This window comes from Gorilla gorilla, chromosome 15 (assembly GCF_029281585.2).
Source record: "Gorilla gorilla gorilla isolate KB3781 chromosome 15, NHGRI_mGorGor1-v2.1_pri, whole genome shotgun sequence".
In the NCBI taxonomy this organism is placed as follows: domain Eukaryota; kingdom Metazoa; phylum Chordata; class Mammalia; order Primates; family Hominidae; genus Gorilla; species Gorilla gorilla.
Window position 1 is genome coordinate 98640588 of NC_073239.2, and position 19902 is coordinate 98660489.

Here is a 19902-nt window from a genome sequence, read left to right on the forward strand (position 1 = left end):
TTCAGAGACTGTGCACTGAGCACTTGGGATACAAGGTATACAGGCCACTGTTAGCTGTTTATCAGATTATTGTACCACTGCCTTCGCCAAGGGTCTTGCTTCTGGTCTCACCACTTCATCATTACACCTCCTCCTAATTCGTTCTTTGCATTACAGTTTGTTATATTTAAAAAATGCAAATTCTATTATGTTACTTGCATGAATAAAACTCTTTAGTGGTTATCAGTTGGACTCAGGATACAGTGCCAACTCCTTGGCGGAGCACCTGAGATTCTCGTGAGAGGGCTTTGGCTTGCCCTCCATCCTCACCTTGGGCCACACTCAGCATACCTCTGATTTGATGTCACAGTTAAACAGAACTACTTGCGATTACCTGAAAGCATCACATGGTTTCTTATCTCTAGGTCTTTGAAAAAGGTGTTACCCCGACCTGGGCTGCCTTCTGCCCCTCTTTGTGTAGCTAATGCTTACTCATCTTTCCTGTCTCAACCGAGATACCATTTCCTTTGGGAAGTCTTCCATTACTTTCTTCCTGCATTGCTTCAGTTCACATTGGCTTAATCAAGTACCATCTCTTGGTAAATAAAATGATTTATTTCACAATTCACTAGAACATGAATCATACCTTTATATCTTTCTCAGTTAAGTTTTAGATTAAAATATAATAAATCTATGCACCTCTCCTTATTTGTTTTGTCAGTGTTTGTGCACACACCACCAGTATTTTATTATAGCTTTGTTCAGATTGTCATATTTATTTAGCACTTACTATAGGCAAGAACAACTTTTCATCATCATCATCATCATCATTTAATCATTAAAACAATTCTTTGAAGTAGGTATTATCACTGTCATTGCATTTTCAGCTACATTTAATTAATTTTCCCAGTGTTATAGAAGCGGCAGCACTAACATCAGAGCCTACTCTCTCATGATACAGTATTATAAGTTTCTTCTTCTCTCTCTCACAATTTAAGATTTAACTTTCTGAGGTAAGGAATAATGTCTTAATCATAGTTATGTCTCCCATCAAGCAACACATTTTGAGAGCATAGAGAATGATTGAAAATAAAGTTCTTTGCACTTTTCCTTAAGTTACTCATAGGACTAGAGGGCAGACACCTAAAATAATAATTTGATATAATGAGATAAATGTGTTATTATAAATAGTTGCAGGGCCCTATGATATGAAGAGGAGGGATACATAGCCCAGACTTCAACTGCCTGGCCTTGTAGAAGAGACAATGCCTGAATTGAATATGAATGCACTAACTTATGATAAACATTTTCACTAAATTTGTATCTAGTAGGAATTCAGGTAAAATAATCCCCTTTATGAAAAAAATTAAGGATAAACTTCAGTTATATTTTGGTAAAGTTGACAGATGGAGTATGGAGCTATTGATCATGTTTTTGAAAAAAATGTTTCATAAGCTGATATAACATTGTCAAGCTATTGTTAAAAAATGGCAACATGTTATTATCAAGGGCTAGATTTTTCTCTAGCTTTTTTGTTTTGGCACTTTTTCTTTAACTTTTTTGTTTTGGCATTTTTTATTTCACGAGACTCTCAGGTGCTCTGCCAAGGAGCTAGCACTGTATCCTGAGACCAATTGTTAACCAATAAAGAGTTTTATTCATGCAAGTAACATAATAGAATTTGCACTTTTGAAATATAACAAACTGTAAGGCAAAGAATGAATTAGGAGGAGGTGTAATGATGAAGTGGTGAGACCAGAAGCAAGACCCTTGGCTAAGAGACTGGTACAATAATCTGAGAAACAGCTAAACAAATTATGTACACATATAAAATGGAAAACATCACAATTAGCCTAAAAGAGAATGTTAATTCTAACTGTTAAGCACCAGTAATATAAAGTGACTACACTTTGTGATCACACTTTTCTTATTTATCTTCCTACCTTACTCTCATACAGGGTTCCCAAAACTTTTAATTTTATGACTTCATAAGATGCAGAAGTGAGAAACAGATACAGATCACTGTTGGGTAGACAGCAGAGATGCTGCTTCTTTTTCACCATGGTATTTTAATTCTCTTTCCTCTATTTAATTAGTTCAACAAATGTTTAGTGTCAGAGACTGTGTGCTGAGCACTTGGGATACAAAGGGTTTTTATGGTTTTAGGTCTTATATTTAAATCTTTGATCCATCTTGAGTTAATTTTTGTATAAGGTGTAAGGAAAGGGTCCAGTTTCAGTTTTCTGTATGCGGTTAACCAGTTTTCCCAACAGCATTTATTAAATAGGGTATTCTTTTCCCATTGCTTGTGTTTGTCAGGTTTGTCAAAGATCAGATGGTTGTAGATGTGTGGTGTTATTTCTGAGGCCTCTGTTCTGTCCCATTGGTCTATATATCAGTTTGGGTACCAGTACCATGCTGTTTTGGTTGCTGTAGCCTTGTAGTTTAGTTTGAAGTCAGGTAGCGTGATGTTTTGTTCTTTTTGCTTAGGATTGTCTTTGGTATACAGGCTCTTTTTTGGTTCCATATGAAATTTAAAGTGGTTTTTTCTCATTCTATCAAGAAAGTCAATGGTAGCTTTATGGGAATAGCATTGAATCTATAAATTACTTTGGACAGTATGGCCATTTTCACGATATTGATTCTTCCTATCCATGAGCATGGAATGTTTTTCCATTTGTTTGTATCCTCTCTTATTTCCTTGAGCGGTAGTTTGGTCACTGGCACCTACGTTAAACTGAGAGCTGCTGTCTTTGGTCCTGATGGCAGTTTTTACAGAGATGCTCATGAGGGGTGTGGAGAAAGATGGGAGAGCCTGAACATTTTCTAAGATTTAGAAAAAATTCTCCTCTCTCATTCATTTAACTAGTAAGCCTTACCTTTATTCTGCTAAGCCTATGAACATAACTTGGGAGATTTTTCTGATATTCTTGCCTTTTTAATACTGACCATATTCTTAGATGAGTGGTTCAAAATGCTTTCTCCCTTAGTTTTGCATTTTCCACATTGATTTCTCAATAGTCTTTGTATGTGTATCATGTTAGGGAGTTTCATATTACATTATTCCTTCGTGTTCTTTTCTCCACAGACATCAGTTCAGCCTCTGTGAATTTAAAAATAAATCAAGCTGTAATTAACCTATTTATGTAAATGAAAAATTCTCTATCACATCTCCTTTCCTCCCCTACAACAAGGTATCTGCTCCTCCTGTTTGTTCTCAATAACAAACAAAATTCCTTGTGTCGATGATATTATTTGTCAGCCAGCATGGAAGAATACTGTGAGTCATTGTATTTCCTGCTATCTGTTTCTATCCTTTTTAAATATATGAAGCTTTTGCTCATCTCTTTATTTCCTTAATATTTCCCTCATTGTAGGTCAGTAAGCTTCACACCAGACACTATCTTTCTCGCCAGTTTACTCACTCCTCCTTTAACTTTCTTTAGACAAATCACAGATTTATTTTTGTTTCCCATTCTTTTCCAGTTATCTTAGAAATATTTTTCTCCCTCTCTTTGTTCCACTTGTGAGAAAAAGGGGGCTAATCCAGACTATTCTATATAGAGTATTGCTGGCAATATCTCTATAGTAAAGAGAGTGAAACCTGGAAGCTTTGATGTGGAATTAGGGAGAATAAAGAACCAGTGCCTTGAACTTTTAAACCCAATGAAAATACACAGTAAATGCATTCAGGGTCTTTGAAAGTCAACGTTTGCTTCCTTATCTTTCTCTAATTAAATCTACTCTCACAGAACAGAATCTTGATTTTTGTTTTGTGTTTCTCTTTGCTGTTTCAAGAATATTGTTTGCTACAATTGTTCTAACACAATTGTACAATATTTCAGTTCCCATTGAGGTTAAAAATGCTTTTGCTAAGTGGACCCTTACAGATGATGCATAACATTTCATTTTGTCTTTGAGGTCAAAGCAATCAGCATATGACTTTTTGAAAACATTTATTTCCATCAAGGGACTACTGTGTACTAATTTCTTATGCTTGATGAATTTTATTAAATATTTTATTGCCAATCGTTTATTTTCAAAACTGAATGCCTCCACTTCCTTTGCATCAAACAAATAACCACCTTAATAGGTAGGTTACTAACACTCCAGTTTTTAATGTCTATTCATTTATTCATATGGCAATTCTTTACAACAGTTATTCGTAGAATGATTAGTACATACCAGGCATCATGCTAAGTCCTGAGACAGAGATATTTAAGAAATCCAAATTTCAGGTGCTCACACTCTAGTGGAGGATGTCAGATGAGTAAAAAGAATTATAAGATAGTGACAATTATAATATAGTGAATAAATGATAACAGAGATACAAAGTGCCCTAGGAACACAGAAGAGGGTACTAACTTATGCACTGGGGTCCAGACCTGGAAACTTTACTCTCAGAAGGGTTTTACTTGTATGGTAGGCGGTGGAAAGAAACTAACAATTGTAATGTAACCTTGAAGAATTAACCTCATTGGACTAATAGCTGAGCAGTGATTTCTAGGCCTGATTGTCATACATCTGGTGTAGTAGTGTGGGCTTTGGAATTAGACACTACTTACTAAGTAGTGGCCCCTCTATGATTCAGTTTTCTCATCTACAAAATTGGAATGATGACACCTGCCTCATATAATATGGCTTGAATGAGATAATGATGTTTCTATCTTTTCTTTAAGCCCTTCCTGATGGAATTTAGAAATAACAAGAGTAGTGGAAAAATTGAACTCTGATAATCACACTTGGTAAACTCAAGCCCCAGGTTAAGCAATTTACATACCTAATTCTTTAGATCATCATCACAACCTTATTAGGCACATATTATTATTTCTATTATCTTCAGTTAACAAGAATGAAAATGAGGTTTACAAATTTCAATGATTTGCCCAAAGACGTGGTTAGTAAAAGATATTGCAGGAGCTTGAATTTACACCTACATGGCACTGAAGTCCAGGTTCTTACCCACTCTTTTGCTCTTGTTCCCTGTCTTGGTTTATTTTGATTGATGAATATGGCCACACTTGTCTCACATGTTTTGTTCCCAGACAGAAGATTATGGTAGACATTGGATTATACTTTCCATGGGGACATGCACTATGTGTGTTTTGCTAAGCAGAATTGTCATCATATTGCACAGAATCTAGTACCAAGATGGCACACCTATTTGTAAAGGTGCAGGCTATGCTGATGTAACAAAGGGACTCTAAAACACAGATATTTATTTTCCTCTCACATAATAGTTTATGGCTGGTGGGTAGGCTTGACTTTGCCATTTTCAGTAAGTAGGCAAGAGTGAGAAGTCCAGGTCAAGTATTTTCTTCAAGGTAAGTGATGCTGAAATTGCCCCCACTCTTTCCACTCAGTTGCCATTAGTGCATACTTAGGTCACACACCTGTAAGATCAACTGGAAAATGTAGGTTCTAGTTGGACGCTACCTGCTCAGGAAGGAAGTGTGATGGTTCATTTTAGGTGTCAACTTGACTGAATTCAGGAATACCTAGCAACTTGGTAAAGCATGATTTTGGGGTGTGTTTGTGGGGGTGTTATCAGAGGAGATTAGACATGAGTCTGAAGGATTAGATGGAGAAGATCTGCCCTCAATGTTGGCATGAACCATCCAATCTACTGGGGTCTGGGAGGAAACAAAAATAGAGAAAAAGTGAGTATGTTGATTTTGCTGCTGGGGCTGGGATAACTTCTTCCTCTCCTATTCTAGGACAATAACTCCGGGCTCCCCAGCCTTTGGACTCCAGTGCTTAACAAGAAGGCCCCTTCAGGATTCTCAGACCTTTGGCCTTGGACTGAGAAATACACCATTGGCTTTCCTGGTTCTGAGGCTTTTGGTCTTGGACTGAGCCACGCCGTCAGCATCCCAGGGTTTGCAGCTTGCAGATCGCCTGTCATGGGACTTCTCAGCCTCCATAATCACGTGAGCCAATTCCCCTAATAAATCCCCTCTCATATATTTATATTTATCTATATATATCCTATTGGTTCTCTCTCTCTGGAGACCCCTGAGTAATACAGGAGGTGAGAATAGATTTGAGGATACTACCAGCAATTTCCATTACAGTGCTCAATGAATATTTATGGAATGAATGAATGAAGACAATCAAAGCATGTAAGTCAACCTGGGCCCCAATGAGATCAAGGCAAAGATGTTAGTTTGATCCACTAGCTTAGAAATCTATGCCAGCATGCCAATGTGTCTTTCCAGCTAATTCTTGCCAAAACACATCTTTAGTCAGAGCTACCTATTGTAAATATCTCTTCACTATAGAGTTTTCCTTTAATCTATGGCTGTCAACTTTTCTCCTGAATGTCAGAATGGGATCGAAGCCACAGAAGAGTTTATGTGAGCTCCATGGATTATGCTGCCCTCTTAAGGAAGATAAAGTGACAGGTTATACAGTACTTATCTATATCACCTGTCAGAGACTCTGTATCTGGGGGCAGAGAGAAGATCAGGAGTTTTAGCTGGTTATTTGTGATTCTCTTTCACAACTACCTTGTGAAACTACCTTGTGTATCTCTGACATTGGCAAAATATAGTTTTAGTTCTCCTAAAGAAAGTGCTGGAAGTTTATTCCCTGTGAACTTCTAGACTCTATCAGATCAATATTCTAAGTGGGAAGTCTATCCTAGCAACTTCTTTTCTGCAATGTGACATTATCTTGTTAGAATTTTTTTTTAACAGCCAGTGTAGGAGCCTATATAGTGTGATGTCCAACTGGTGGCAGATAATTTGTCCCACATAGAGTGTGACCACTCTTCTTTGTTGTCCAAGTATATGGCAGAGTTTTTAAAATTTCACTGAGTCAGTAGTCAGAATTACAATAGACTTTGTGAATGTAGAAGAGGCAAAGCCACAGATCTGGGGGGGGCTTGTAAGCGAGGCGGTATTCTTCAAAACTTACCAAGGTGGAACCTTTCTCACTTGTAAGGCTGAAAAAATAAAGAATAACTACGGAAACCTTATATCTCTTTAAGCTCTTTCATTCCTAAGAGCTTAAAGTGACACTCTAGACCTACATCTCATTTATTTTCACAACATCCCTGTGGAGTCAGAGGCTAGTTTTTCTTCACTGTTCATGCTGTTCAGAGGGAAGCAATGCCCTGAGAACTCAAATGACTTGCATTCAAGGTCAAAAAGTGAGAAGTTGTAAAGCCAACGCTTGAATTCAGGTGTTCTGACTCTTCCCCTAGTAGTTGCTTTAAGATGAATCCATTTGGGAAAGAAATTTAGCTGGGAGAACTAAAAATGTATCATAAATAAACATGATGTCATGATACATGAAGGTTCAGATCTGGAAATGTTTCTTAGTCTGCAGATTAAAAAATGCTTTTGATGAGTCCACAACATTCAGTGCTGTGAACTGTTCTTACTCCATCAAGCCATAGGTACAGAGATCATCATTCTGTATTTAGTTTGGAATGATGCCCCAGAATCAGAGTTGCTAAATAGCACTAATGATTTCACAGATTTCTGGAAGAATAGGGGACATTGACCATGACACATAACGATTCTCATTACATGGTTGCAGAATAGAATACTTGTTATTACCAATTAAAAAGTGGGGTGAACAAAATCTAAATTCATGGACATGTAGGGTTGGAGCAGAGTCTCCTTAGCCCTAATGGTAGCTTTATGTGAATCAGAAAATGTGCTTTTCTTCCAGGTGGACACAACCTTAAGCCAGGGTACACAGGTTAGTGAGCAAAGCTCTGGCTGGATTCAGCTTTGTTTATTCATCTCCTCACATGGATGGTCTTTGTGGCCATGTAAGATAGAAAAACACCCTTCAAAGTCGCCTAACTCACTTTCTCACATTCAGGTAATATAATATCATGTCTACCTCACAATAGAAATTAGTTTGCTTTTTAAAAACTCTTGGCAAAAATATTTTCACAACTGCATCATATTGCTTCTCATAATACTTTGAACTCCTTGATGTTAGGATATGTTGAGGAGGAGGAGAAATAGATGCAACTATAAAATAAAAAATGGTTTGAATATTTTGATTAGCTTTTTACTGGAAAAAAAAAAAAGGACTTAAAAGATACTTGAGGTGACCTTGCCTGAGTTGTCTGAAAATTCCTTCTCTTAAATAAAAAAATATGGGTATGGTTCGTCTTTATATGAAGGAAGATATCATGAGTGTCCAATATTGAGAGGAAGCTGACATTTACATGTAATTTCTTAGGAAGTCAACCTTAGGCAGGACACAACTTTCAGCATTGGAAGGCCAGAGAGAGGGAAAACTTACGTTGTAGTAGGTCGATCTGATACATTCATCCTTGTAAGTAAAGGGATAATTTGTCCTACTTTTCTGAAAATCTAAAATTACCAACTTTCACTTGGGACCTGAGTTAGTGTGATCAATCATAAAACAGATGGGACAAAAAGGAGATTAAAAGAAATAAACTACATTAAAAGTAGACACAGCCAATCTCTTTGATCCCACTTACCTCAAATTAAAGCACTATATGATGGACAGTGACTTCCTCTCTGAAAAGACAGCAACAATCAGTTTTATATAGATTATGAATTTGCAGCATATTTAAGAAGCTTCACAAGAGGTGCGTTTATAATGTGCTCCCCGTTGAAAGTGAAGAACAGCAGAGGGAAGTGCTGGGATATAGATATGTAACCTGGACAAACTTCAGACAGCCCAATAAAAGAAGAGGGCCTAAATTTTCCATGAATCAGGATTTTAGATAAATGTAGGCCTGAAGATCAAGAACGACTAGCGCCTCCAAAATATAAGTAGTTGTGATAAACAAAACAAAACAGAACAAAAAAACCCTAGTTCCTACAAAAGTTGCTCTCTTTTTTAGACTCTATTATTTTTGTAAGAATATTATTATAAACATGTGGTCATGCAAATGTTTGATGGGTATATCATAATTCACAGCTTAAGAAAAGGAGGTGGGCAGAAATTAATTGATTTGTTCAAATGGCATTAGCAAACAAAATTTCCAATTTCTGATTTCCATATGTTTCCATAAACTTGACAATTTCTAGAGTTTGCCAAATAAATCCATGAAATACCAATAGGTACTATTTGTTAAGCGGATACAATATACTAAGGTTTGTGTCCCCTCCAAATTCATATGTTAAAACCTCATCATGAATGTGTTGGAACTAATAGGTGGAGCCTTTGGGAGGCAATTAGGTCATTAAGGAGGAGTGCTGGTGAATGGAATTAGTGCCCTTATAAAAGAGATTCCAGAGACCTAACTAGTTCCTTTCACCATGTGAGGACACAGCAAGAAGGCACCATTCATGAACCAGAAAATAAGTCTCACCAGACATCTTAATCTGCTGGTACTTCGACCTTGAACTTCCCAGCCTCCACGACTGTGAGATTTTTCTGTTGTTTATAAGCCACTCAGTTTATGGTATATTGTCATAGCATACTGAACATTCTAAGACATTATGTGAATAATTATTATGTGTATTAATTACTATGCTAAATTCTTTACATAGTATGATGGACTGAATTATGTCCCCAGTAAAATATATATGTTGAAACCCTAGCCTCCAATGTGACTGTTTTTGGAGATAGGGACTTTAGGCAGGTAACTAAGATTGAATGAAGGGCTGGGTGCAGTGGCTCATGCCTGTAATCCTATGCACTTTGGGAGGCTGAAGAGGGTGGATCATCTGAGGTCAGGAGTTCAAGACCAGCCTGGCCAACATGGCGAAACCTCTACTAAAAATACAAAAATTAGCCGGCTGTGGTGGTGAGTGCCTGTAATCCCAACTACTAGGGAGGCTGAGGCAGGAGAATTGCTTGAACCTGGGAGACAGAGGTTGCAGTGAGCTGTGATGTGCCACTGCACTCCACCCTGGGCGACAGAGCAAGACTTTGTCTCCAAAAAAAAAAAAAAAGATTGAATGAGGTCATAGGGGTAGGGCCCTAATCTGATAAGGCTGGTGTCATAATAAGAGAAAAAGAGACTCCAGAGATCTCTCTCTGTCTCTCCTTGCATGAGCACAGAAGAAGAGCCACATAAGGACACTGCAAAACAGAGGTCCTCTGTAAGCCACTACAAGAGGCCCCACTAGAAACCAACCCTGATGACACCTTGGTCTTAGACTTCTGCCTTCCAGAACTGTGAGAGTATATATTTTTGTTGTTTTAATCACCCAGTCTCTGGTGTTTTGTTATGGCAGTCCCAGTAGACAAATATATAATTAGCTCAATTTAGCTTCTTAATGGAAATGTGGTATTATTTTAGAAATTCAATATAGTGACTAGCAGTAAGACTGTAGATCCCAGTTGCCTGACCTCCAATCCCAGCCCTACCACTTTCTACACATGTGATCTGGAAAAGTTCTCAATCTCTCTATTCACATGATTTTTTCATCTGCAAAATGAAAGTAATAAGAAGTATCTTTCTTATTGGGTATGGAGAGGGTTAAATGCATTAATGTTTAGTATGATAGTGACAGGCATAGAGAAAACACTCAATATGAATAAGCTATTTTATTAGCCCCATTTTCAGATGGAGAAACTGAGGCCTAGGGAGATTAAAGATCAAGATCAAGATTATTCAGCTACTAAGCTATTAATCTGGGAAGTACCATTATTAGAGCCAGATTCCTTATTTTTAGAAACCAAGGCCTTCATCTTTATACTATGTTGACCTTCAGGCAAAGCACAATCAAATGAGATATTCAGTTAAATTTTTTTCTAAATAGACTAACAATCTAAACATTTTGCAATTTGCCTGCTTGCATTGCAGAGCCAGAGCTCTAGTGGGGCATTTTGAACCACTTTACCTTGCTAAAATCACCAGGGCTTTGAATGTCAGGCAGGAAGAAATCTATTATTTCTCCCCAACATAATCCCAGCTTGCTTTCTCTTGTTTCAGCAGTTCTAGGAAATGTCCAAAATATAGGCTAAGCACTCTGGTAAGTGCTTAAAGTATACGAGGAAATTTAGCTATAGAAAATGCTACATAAAAACCATGCAGTGGGCACTGAGAATTCCAAGGTAAACTTAGTCTACTAAGTTTATTGTATTTCATTCCATTGGGCAGTGAGACCTAGATGGGTTTGTAAGACATTGAGAGATGTTGGTCTTTTGGCAGCTTATTCATCTCTATGGTAAGTACTGCATACTGGGAACAATTAGGAAATTCCTCCCATCTTTGTCTCAGGTAAACCATTATCTCTGCCCACTTGGTTGGATTTCTATTGGCTCTGGCCTTGGTTCTTTGGTTGCTTATGGTATGATTTGTAAGACATGACTCACCTTCTGGAAAGCTAGAGGCCACATCACTGTCAACTGTTGAATATACTCTTGACCTGAGACCACGATGCATGTTAAATGCTCTTTGGTGTGGCCGGAGGGAGAGGAATTTAATTGCTTTGGCTTATGATGGGCCATCTTCTCTTTGCTCTTCATGTTTTGCCAGAGGCACTCAGTTGATCTTCCATGATCTCGTCTCTGTACACAGTTGGTCCTCCAACTCCTACTTCTCTTCATAGTATATCTTTGTGTTTCCATCATTTTGCACATAATAATTATTTGCTGTACTTCGAGGTCATTGAAGGTAGGAAGTATATATATATATATTGCTATATATATTCATATATATGTACACACACACATATATTAGTGTAGATGCTATGGGCTATGCTGGGCATTGGAGATAGTTTCAAGGCACTCAAAATGTATTTCCTGAATGAATGCACCAGTGAAGGGATTAATGGGTTCTACTCAGTTGCTGTTGAATAAAGAGGACCTAGCAATATACATTTCCATGTTATAGGATATTGGAAGATAAAGGATTGAATAGATATTTATATATGTGCACTTCTTTGAAACATGGCCAGAAGTCAATATCTTCTCAGGCCAAATGGCAATACTTAAGAACTGGATAACTTCCAAATTTGTAGGTGCTGGAAGATACTAAGTATGTTGGCTTAGTGGAAATTCTCCAGCTTCTTCAATTGTCAGAACTAAATGCTATTCTGAGAAGGAGCTCTGATGTCCCCATGGTAACAGGGCCCCATTAAAGGCATGACATCACAAAGCTGTCCTTGTTTGAAGACACTTGGGAATTTCAGGTATAAACGGAAATACTGTTAAAGGCAAATTATACATACATATTCTGTGTAATTATGTGCACATGTATAGATATGTCTAATTTAGCCACATCTCTCATTTAGTTTTGTTTATCATTAGGCTTTTTAGTGACTTAAATCTCAGACGTGGATATAGCTCCAGGTGCTTAAATAAAAGCTCATTTAAATTTTGGAGTAAATATCAATTCCTTTGCTTATTTACTTATTATTACTCTTAACACAGTGAAGAGAATGTTGATTCTTAACATAACCTCTGAAATGGACACATATACTGTCTGTATGCAAAATCACCCAGCACCTTTGCTGGCCATTCATAGCCTGGGCCAGTACTAGCAGCATGCCCAAAGGAGGGTATTTTAGAGTTAAGAGAAATAATTGTCTGGACAACTTGGGCAAGGTCACTCAAATACCATTTTTTTTTTTTTTTTTGAGATAGGGTCTCACTGTGTCACCCAGGCTGGAGTGCAGTGGCATGATCTCGGCTCAGTGCAATCTCTGCCTCCCGAGCTCAAGCGATTCTCATGCCTCAGCCTCCCAAGTAGCTGGGAATACAGGCGTGCACCACCATGCCCAGCTAATTTTTATATTTTTAGTAGAGCTGGGGTTTCACCATGTTGGCCAGGCTGGCCTCAAACTCCTGACCTCAGGAGGCCCGCCTCGGCCTCCCAAAGTGCTGGAATTACAGGCATGTACCTCAAGTATCGTTTAAGTCTTTTTTTTTTCCTGATAAAAGCTAGTCAAAATATTTAAAAAATTATTTTGTAGCTGCATCTACTTTGCAGTGTCAGAAAAAGAACACAATTTTTTTTTTTAAAAGAAAGAAAACATAAGGTCCATGGATTTGGGAAGGGTCTTGATTCCCTCACCAATAGCATTATCCCTTTGCCTAGTTATGGATTCCCTTTCTATCAGAGACAATGCTTTTAATGGTTCCATTTTTCTGTTATACAATGCAGCCAGGAAAGATGTTAGGCAGACTGGATTAGCTCTGAAAATGCGGAAAAATATGACAAGGTGAAAGGCTAGCCATGAAGCTGGTTAGCTCATAAATAATAAAAACTTGACAGAACTTGTAAGAAGAAAATGTGAACAATTTGCATAAGTGTGTTGTAGGAACGAGTGTGTCTAAGTGTTTATGCTGGCTAAAGAGATGCTCTGAGCTGGAGTATTTGCCAAGGTGACTCTTCTCTCTATGGTGCTTTTTTAAAGGTTCTTGATGTACTTCCCTCCACCGGCCCCACTCTCACCCTCCCACTGGCCCAGCAAATTCTTTGGAATTGTTAAAGATATGAAGCTGAATGTTTTTGCCTTTGCTTATGAGCTTATGACATTGAGCCACACTAAATTTTTCTGAATGAAAGTCTAATGGTGTTTTTCTAAATAATATCTATGTATTGTTCCTTCATTGACATTCATATAAGGAAAAATGTTTTACATTTTCTGTATTTCAAATGACTCCAGAGAAGTGGGCTCCACGAGGATTTTCCTGAGGGCTAGCGTGAACAAAATACCTGAGGATCAAAAATCACTTTCTCTATATCTCTTAAATCCCATGCAATTATAAATAAATTTCTGTTTCTTCCCAGTGGAAAAAAGTTCAAATAGGAAGCTAAAGCTGGGAGGAAACTTAGAAAACATATTGTTCAATGCCCTCATTTTCTAAAATGAAGAAATGAAGCCAGAAGAAGAAACTAAGCCATGATATGAATTTGTGGCAGAACCAGAGCAGGAAAATAGGAATCCCAGCTACAAATTTATTGCTAGCATGAGGGAATATCTATATCTATATATGTATACATGTAATATATGCATATGTATGCATACAATATATGATACATATATCCCCGCATGTTCACAATAAACTAACTGTACATGTATATGTGAGTTCACATATATGTGAATATAGCTTAAATTCTAATTTAATCTAACCTCCCTTACTACTCAAAATGTGATCTGGGGACCAGCAGTATTGCTGCCACCAGGAGCTTGTTAGAAATGCAGAATCTCAGGCTGTACCCCAGACCTACTAAATCAGAACCTGCATCCTAATAGGATCCCCAGGAGATCCACATGTATTAAATTTAAAAAGCACTGTTCTAACAATTCCTGATTTTTATGTTAATAAAGTATAGTTATTGAGAGTCCCCCAGATAATCCAAACTTTCATTTTATGTGTTGATTTTGCATCTATCTTTTCTCTCCTTCACTAAATTTTACAGGCACTTTAAACTACTACAAAATGAAATGGTATTGAAATTTGTCACTTCCATTCCATCCTTGCCTTTTAGTAGAAAGGGTTATCTTCAGTTCAGATTTTGCCTCCTCCTATTTAAATAATTGTTAATAGTATTGCATGTTTGTTCTTCTCTCAAAAGTGTGCTAAGTACATTGTACCCATTATCTCATTTAATCCATGCAACAATGGTAAGAGGTAATAATGATCACAGTCTCCACTTTACATAAGAGAAGACTGAGGTTGGAAGAGATCAGCTGACAGCTGCAATGTGTCAGAGCCTGGACTCAAACCTTGATTTAACTTAGTCCAGAGTATGAACAATAACTACAATATTTATTGCTTCTGTAGTACAAAATTCTAATTTTTAAATTTTTTTCAACATTTATGCCTCTAAAAAATTTAGTTATCTTACCAAGTAAAAATTAGATATCAAATTTAGCACAGTTCCGAGTGCCTAGTGGCTACTTGAGCAATATTTGTCAGATAAATGTGTGAATAAATGAAAGACCCAAGTCTCTCTGATAAGAAAGCGCATGGTCTCTTCATAACACCAGGAGAAAGAAGAGATGTCCATCAGAACAGACGTTTCCCATTTGGGGGTTGTGTTCACTTGTTGTCTCTAATCCTTCCACCCCCCTTTCTGCTTTTCCTTACCTCTGACCTATATGTTACTGCAATACCCTATAGTTCTACTAAATTTTCAGGTTTTACTCTCCTATTGTAGAAAGTAGCCTGCCTGGGGAACTAAGGCCAAATCTAGTGACATCCTTCCTTGGAATCCCTGAACTACTATTTTAGGGATTCTCAGAAAACCCTCTGAAGTCTGAATCCTCTTTCATCTCCTGGGAATTTTACAGCTAGAGCATCAGGCTTTAAGGCTTTGAGACCTTTGCACTCTAGTGTCAGTAAAAAGATCAAGAACCAATCTCTGGGGAGGGAATAAAAACATGGGGACCCTGAATGCATAGGGCCTGAGAGGGATGGGGGATGAGGAGAAACCAGGGCTGAACCATTTCAGAGTCATTCCATGAGGACTGATGATAAGTGCAGGGCTGGCTTTGACAGGGTAGAAGGTGGCAGGAGTCAGGGCAGTGCTGGGAAAGCCCTGAGTACCCAACTCTATAGCTGCCACTTTCCAAGGATGTGGTACAGGAAGACAAGGATCATACCTCTCTGAGCATTACTTCTTAATCTAAAAAGCAATGGGCTAGGGTGTTTTCAGTTCCTTTTGTTTGGGAAGGTGTTTGTTTGTTTGTTTTTGGTAAAGGAGCAAGACGCATTCTGGAGACAATTTCCCTGGAGCCAAGTGAGCTGTGTACAGCTCGATTTGTTCTGTGGTCTCTCCTCTGGCCTGGCCTTTTACCCTCATCAGTGGTTCTCTTGATTCTGGCGAACAGCCTCAGCACCCTATGATGCCCATTGCACCAGCTGATTTTCAGACCTTGAAAGGCATTGCAGTATGTATGTTTCCACCTCCTGGGGAAACAAGAGAACAGGTACACCTAGCCTAAAGGGATGTTTCAAGATTTGCTAAAGGAATTTTTTTTTTAAACTTCTGAGCTGACAATGGTGATCTGAATGTCAACCATTATTTTACTATTTTATTTTGTAAATGATTAATATATTAAAGAGTCCTTGCCACATATGCACTCATTGATTCCGTGTGTGTGTGTGTGTGTGTGTGTGTGTGTGTGTGTGTGTGTGTGTGTGTGTTTGATTTGATTTAGTTTCCAGAGTGGAAAAAAACCTCTTTGCTTACAAATTTATAGTCCTTCAGCAAGGAATATATGAGAAATTGATTTAGGTATCCTCATTCATTCAACCCAGATATGTGGAGCATCAGCCATGTGTAGATATTATGCAGGAGTTAGAGATAAAGATAAACAAAAAATACAGCCTCTGGTTTTAAGGAACTCCTACTACAGTGGAGAAGAGATAGATATGCAAACAGGTAATTGTAATACAAAGTCAGAAATCATATAGAGGAGATGGCAATAGAGTGTTGTGGGAACACACAGGAGGGTGGAGCAGGCTCTGGGAAATTAGCTGAAGTTTCATGGAGGACATGCTATCTGCAGATGGTGAAGCTGCAGAAGTGGAATTGTACATTATTTCTCTAACCTTGAGATGACATTTGATGCATAAGGGCTTAGTAATGACTCTTTCTCCTTCTCTGTGCTCTCTCTGTTCAGCAAACAATTCCAATTAGCTGAAATGAAACAAAGTAAATTGTGTAGAGTTAAAAGTAAACGCTACCGTTTGTCAACATAGGTTGGCTCCTGGAAGCTGCAGAGAGCACTCCATTTTATAGTTTTTGTGATTAAAGTTTTCTCCAGCAGTCCCTTTACTGGAAATAGGTAAGCAAAGCAAGTGGGCTAGCATGCAACATCACAGATCCTAGTATTTCATTCTTCCCTGCTTCTGGCGGACTTAGCAAGATGTCATCTGCCCAGCGCACAAGGAAAATAAAATTGCTTGTATGAGGCCCTGGTTACAGTGAAGAAGAGAGGAAGAAGGAGGAATTCAATCTTTGGCTTAGAAAAATCTAATTCTCTCAAGGTATATTGAAGTTTGCAAGGCAGTTATCTTTCTGAGCAGCTGGATGTAACCTGGAAATGTAGCTTCTAATAGCCTTGGTGAGATTAAGTGAAGTTTCTGCAACTGTGGTCATTGCACACAGGTCACAAAGGTTTTGATGCCTTTCTCCCACTCCCCGCAACCCGAGTCAGCTGTACTTGTGGTCTCTTCCAGGCTCCTCCACCCCATGCCTTCCACCTCTTCCCCGCTTCCCCCAATCCACTGACACTCTCCATAGCAGGAAGGAGAAATAAATGGCTAGACAGCTTTGAAGCGTCAGTTTAATAGAAATTGATGGAAGTGGTTCAAGAGGGCCACCATTCTATTATTCTTGCTGCAAGAAAGGTTATCAGGGCTTGATGGAGCCATACTCTCTTTCTGAAGTATTTTGTGACTGAGGAGTCTTGATGTTTACTGGACTTGCAAGGGAATTGGGACAGAAGGGAATTGTAAAGGAAATTGAACTGTAATTGATATAAGGTCAGTCACAGGATGGTGGGAGGGAATAGAGCTATGGGATGGTTTTTGGATGGAGTGGGAAATTACTGCTCCAAAGTTGGCATGAAGACCCTTTGTTGTAAAAAGTGTAATTTGAGAAGTTAATTTGTGGGTCTAGTTTCATGATAGAGGATGTAGTCTTTCAAACTGAAATATATATTGGTAAATATGCAAACAGACTTGGTGGCACTATCTTATGTCTAATATTCTTTGCATGTAAGTTAATCTCTGAAGAAATTTAGGCTTCCTAGACAAAAGGCACTTTAGCAGCCACCGCCTGGAATTCTGTATAATTGTATTTGGATTTTGATTTAAATTTAGTGTTTTTCTTCTTTTGTTTTTACTTATTTCCTTCCTTTCGTCCTCTCTTCCTCACTTCCTCCCTCTTTCTCTCCTACGTCTATGTTTCTTTCTTATTTACTTATAACTTCAGTTGCCCTTTCCAACCATACAGAAGGGATAATGCTTTATAAGTATACCCCCAAAGTCCTTGCCTATACCACAATTCAGGCTGAGAAGTGACCTTCCTGAAAAACGAGATACCCGCAGACTCACAAGTAGCATAGCTTTTCTTTTTTGATCATTTGCAAAACAGGGATAAACTTATTATTACCTAATGATTCTTGTAATTCTCAATGAAGGAAACCAATTTAAACTGCATAAGAAAGACAAAGGGAGAACTATTGGCTTACAAAAATGGGAAGTTCAAAGATAGCTCTGAGGTTCCCTCTGCTAGAGGGAAGGTCTCCAAGTATACTGTTGGGGCTGTCTCTGCCATCGTCTCTAGACTCTCTTTCTGTTTGTATTCTTCATGATGATAGGCTGATGGCAGTGTTAAGCTCATATCCCAGTTTTGGAAGTTTTGGAAGGAAACTGACATGCTCTGACTGGCTAATGTGCCCACGGTGGCTTAGGGAGTGGAGGACAGTGATAGGTCAGGTCTTTATTCCACTCTTACAGCCAGTGAACAGGTGGGCATTGTGATGAACAGTCTTGCTGGAATCAAATGGGATAGGAAAAAGACAGTGCCCAAAAGGAAAGAGCAGGCTAAAAAGACAAATATAGCAGATGTCTACTATTTTACTCTCTTGGTAGTCTCTCTTTTACGTGGCTTTCACTCTGGGGAAGGATAACATTCTCTTGGTAGGAATATACTTTGGTTCTTCTCTTTAGAAATCCAAAGTCTTATATAGACTCTGACCTCAACTTACCTTTTTGCCTTTATTTTCTTTTATTCCTAGAGTCATATCTAGGCTCCAGCCAAACATGATCAGTCATTATTCTCTCAATATTTCCTTTTCCATAGCTTTGTTTTGAGGACTCTAGGTTGTCAGACTAGGGTGCTTTCACAAATTAAAGAATAGAATTTTTAAAAACTTCTATTTTTTTATTTCTGAAATTGTACCAAGGGTTAGGATTTTTTTCAAGATGCAATAACCCTGACTGGCATTTGAATAATGTCATTTTTTTCTGGTTCTTTTGTTGCTCTTCCAGCAAATTAAAGACTGTTGTGTTATATACCGCATTGTCCTAATTTGTTATATGGCTCTCTAATTAATTTTTTTCATATTTCTTTTTAGAAATATTTTTATATCTTTTTTCTTTCATTATAAGTATTCTGAACAATAGCAAAATACATAAAAGACGTAAATTATTGTGTTGTCAGAGGAGACTGAAATAGAGATAGTGCCCATGAATGTCTAAGAACAAAATCAGGCCCTAGATAAGAAAATCCCCCAAATCTTCTGTAGCGTTTTGGCTAATAGTGCCTGTTTTTCACTTTTGAGTGTGGATTGCCACTGTGACAGATGCAACAAAAGAGGTAGGAAATTCAATAAATATATTGCAAAATTAGGATCTGGGGGAACTCCTTGGAAAGTTTGCTTTTTTTGAGTTTTTCAAGCAATGTGAAAATGGGAATATCTTCATTTCCTGTATTGTATTCTTAGATCTTTAATAACCACAATAGTATGGGGGCAGGGAAAACATTTTGCAGTTTTAGCTTATTAACTAGTACCTTCTTTGGTTTCTAATACCCTCTTTCTCTTATTTCCCACGCTGCAGTCTTCAGTCCTTCAAGATTCAATTTGTGCTTGACAGTCTTAGTGAAGCTATCTCTGATAGCCTGGGCTGAAAATACTGTTTCTGTCTGTCATCCTCTAAAACAGTTGTTCTCAAACTGTGGTCACTGTGTCAGCAGCATCAGTAACACCTGGGTACTTGTTAGAGCTGCAAATTCTTGGGCCTTGCTCCAGACCTACTGAATCAGAAACTCTGGCGGTGGGGCTTGGCAATCTGTGGTTTAACAAGTCCTCCAGGTGATTCTGATGCACACTAAAATCCAAGTACCCCAACTCTAAAACTTAGCATTCTGCCTCATATTTACTTGGGGAAAGTATTATATTTGCCCTAGTAGATAACATGCTACCGGGAGGAGCTTTATGTCCTATTGCTTTTTTAGGCCCGTGTAAAAGGTAGAGGACATTGCAAACTGAAAGTCTGTAGACGAGC

General features: G+C 38.1%; 2 long non-coding RNA genes across 3 annotated transcripts in view; one reads left to right on the forward strand and one right to left on the reverse strand.

Moving 5' to 3' along the window:
• Positions 1–2062: 2062 nt before the first annotated feature.
• On the reverse strand, positions 2063–11941 carry LOC115930530 (uncharacterized). The gene is made up of 3 exons (XR_004067160.3): positions 11245–11941; positions 8450–8489; positions 2063–3082 (listed from the first exon to the last, which is right to left on the reverse strand). It is a non-coding gene; the product is annotated as an uncharacterized lncRNA (long non-coding RNA).
• The window catches only part of LOC109023203 (uncharacterized), a 92687-nt gene continuing 82763 nt past the window's right edge, over positions 9979–19902 (forward strand). Inside the window, exon 1 of one of the 2 annotated variants that reach the window (XR_008671462.2) lies at positions 9979–10101. This is a non-coding gene — a long non-coding RNA (uncharacterized lncRNA). Of the gene's footprint in view, positions 10102–12013; positions 12063–19902 lie in introns of those variants that run through there. The other variant, XR_010130808.1, reaches the window with a different exon arrangement.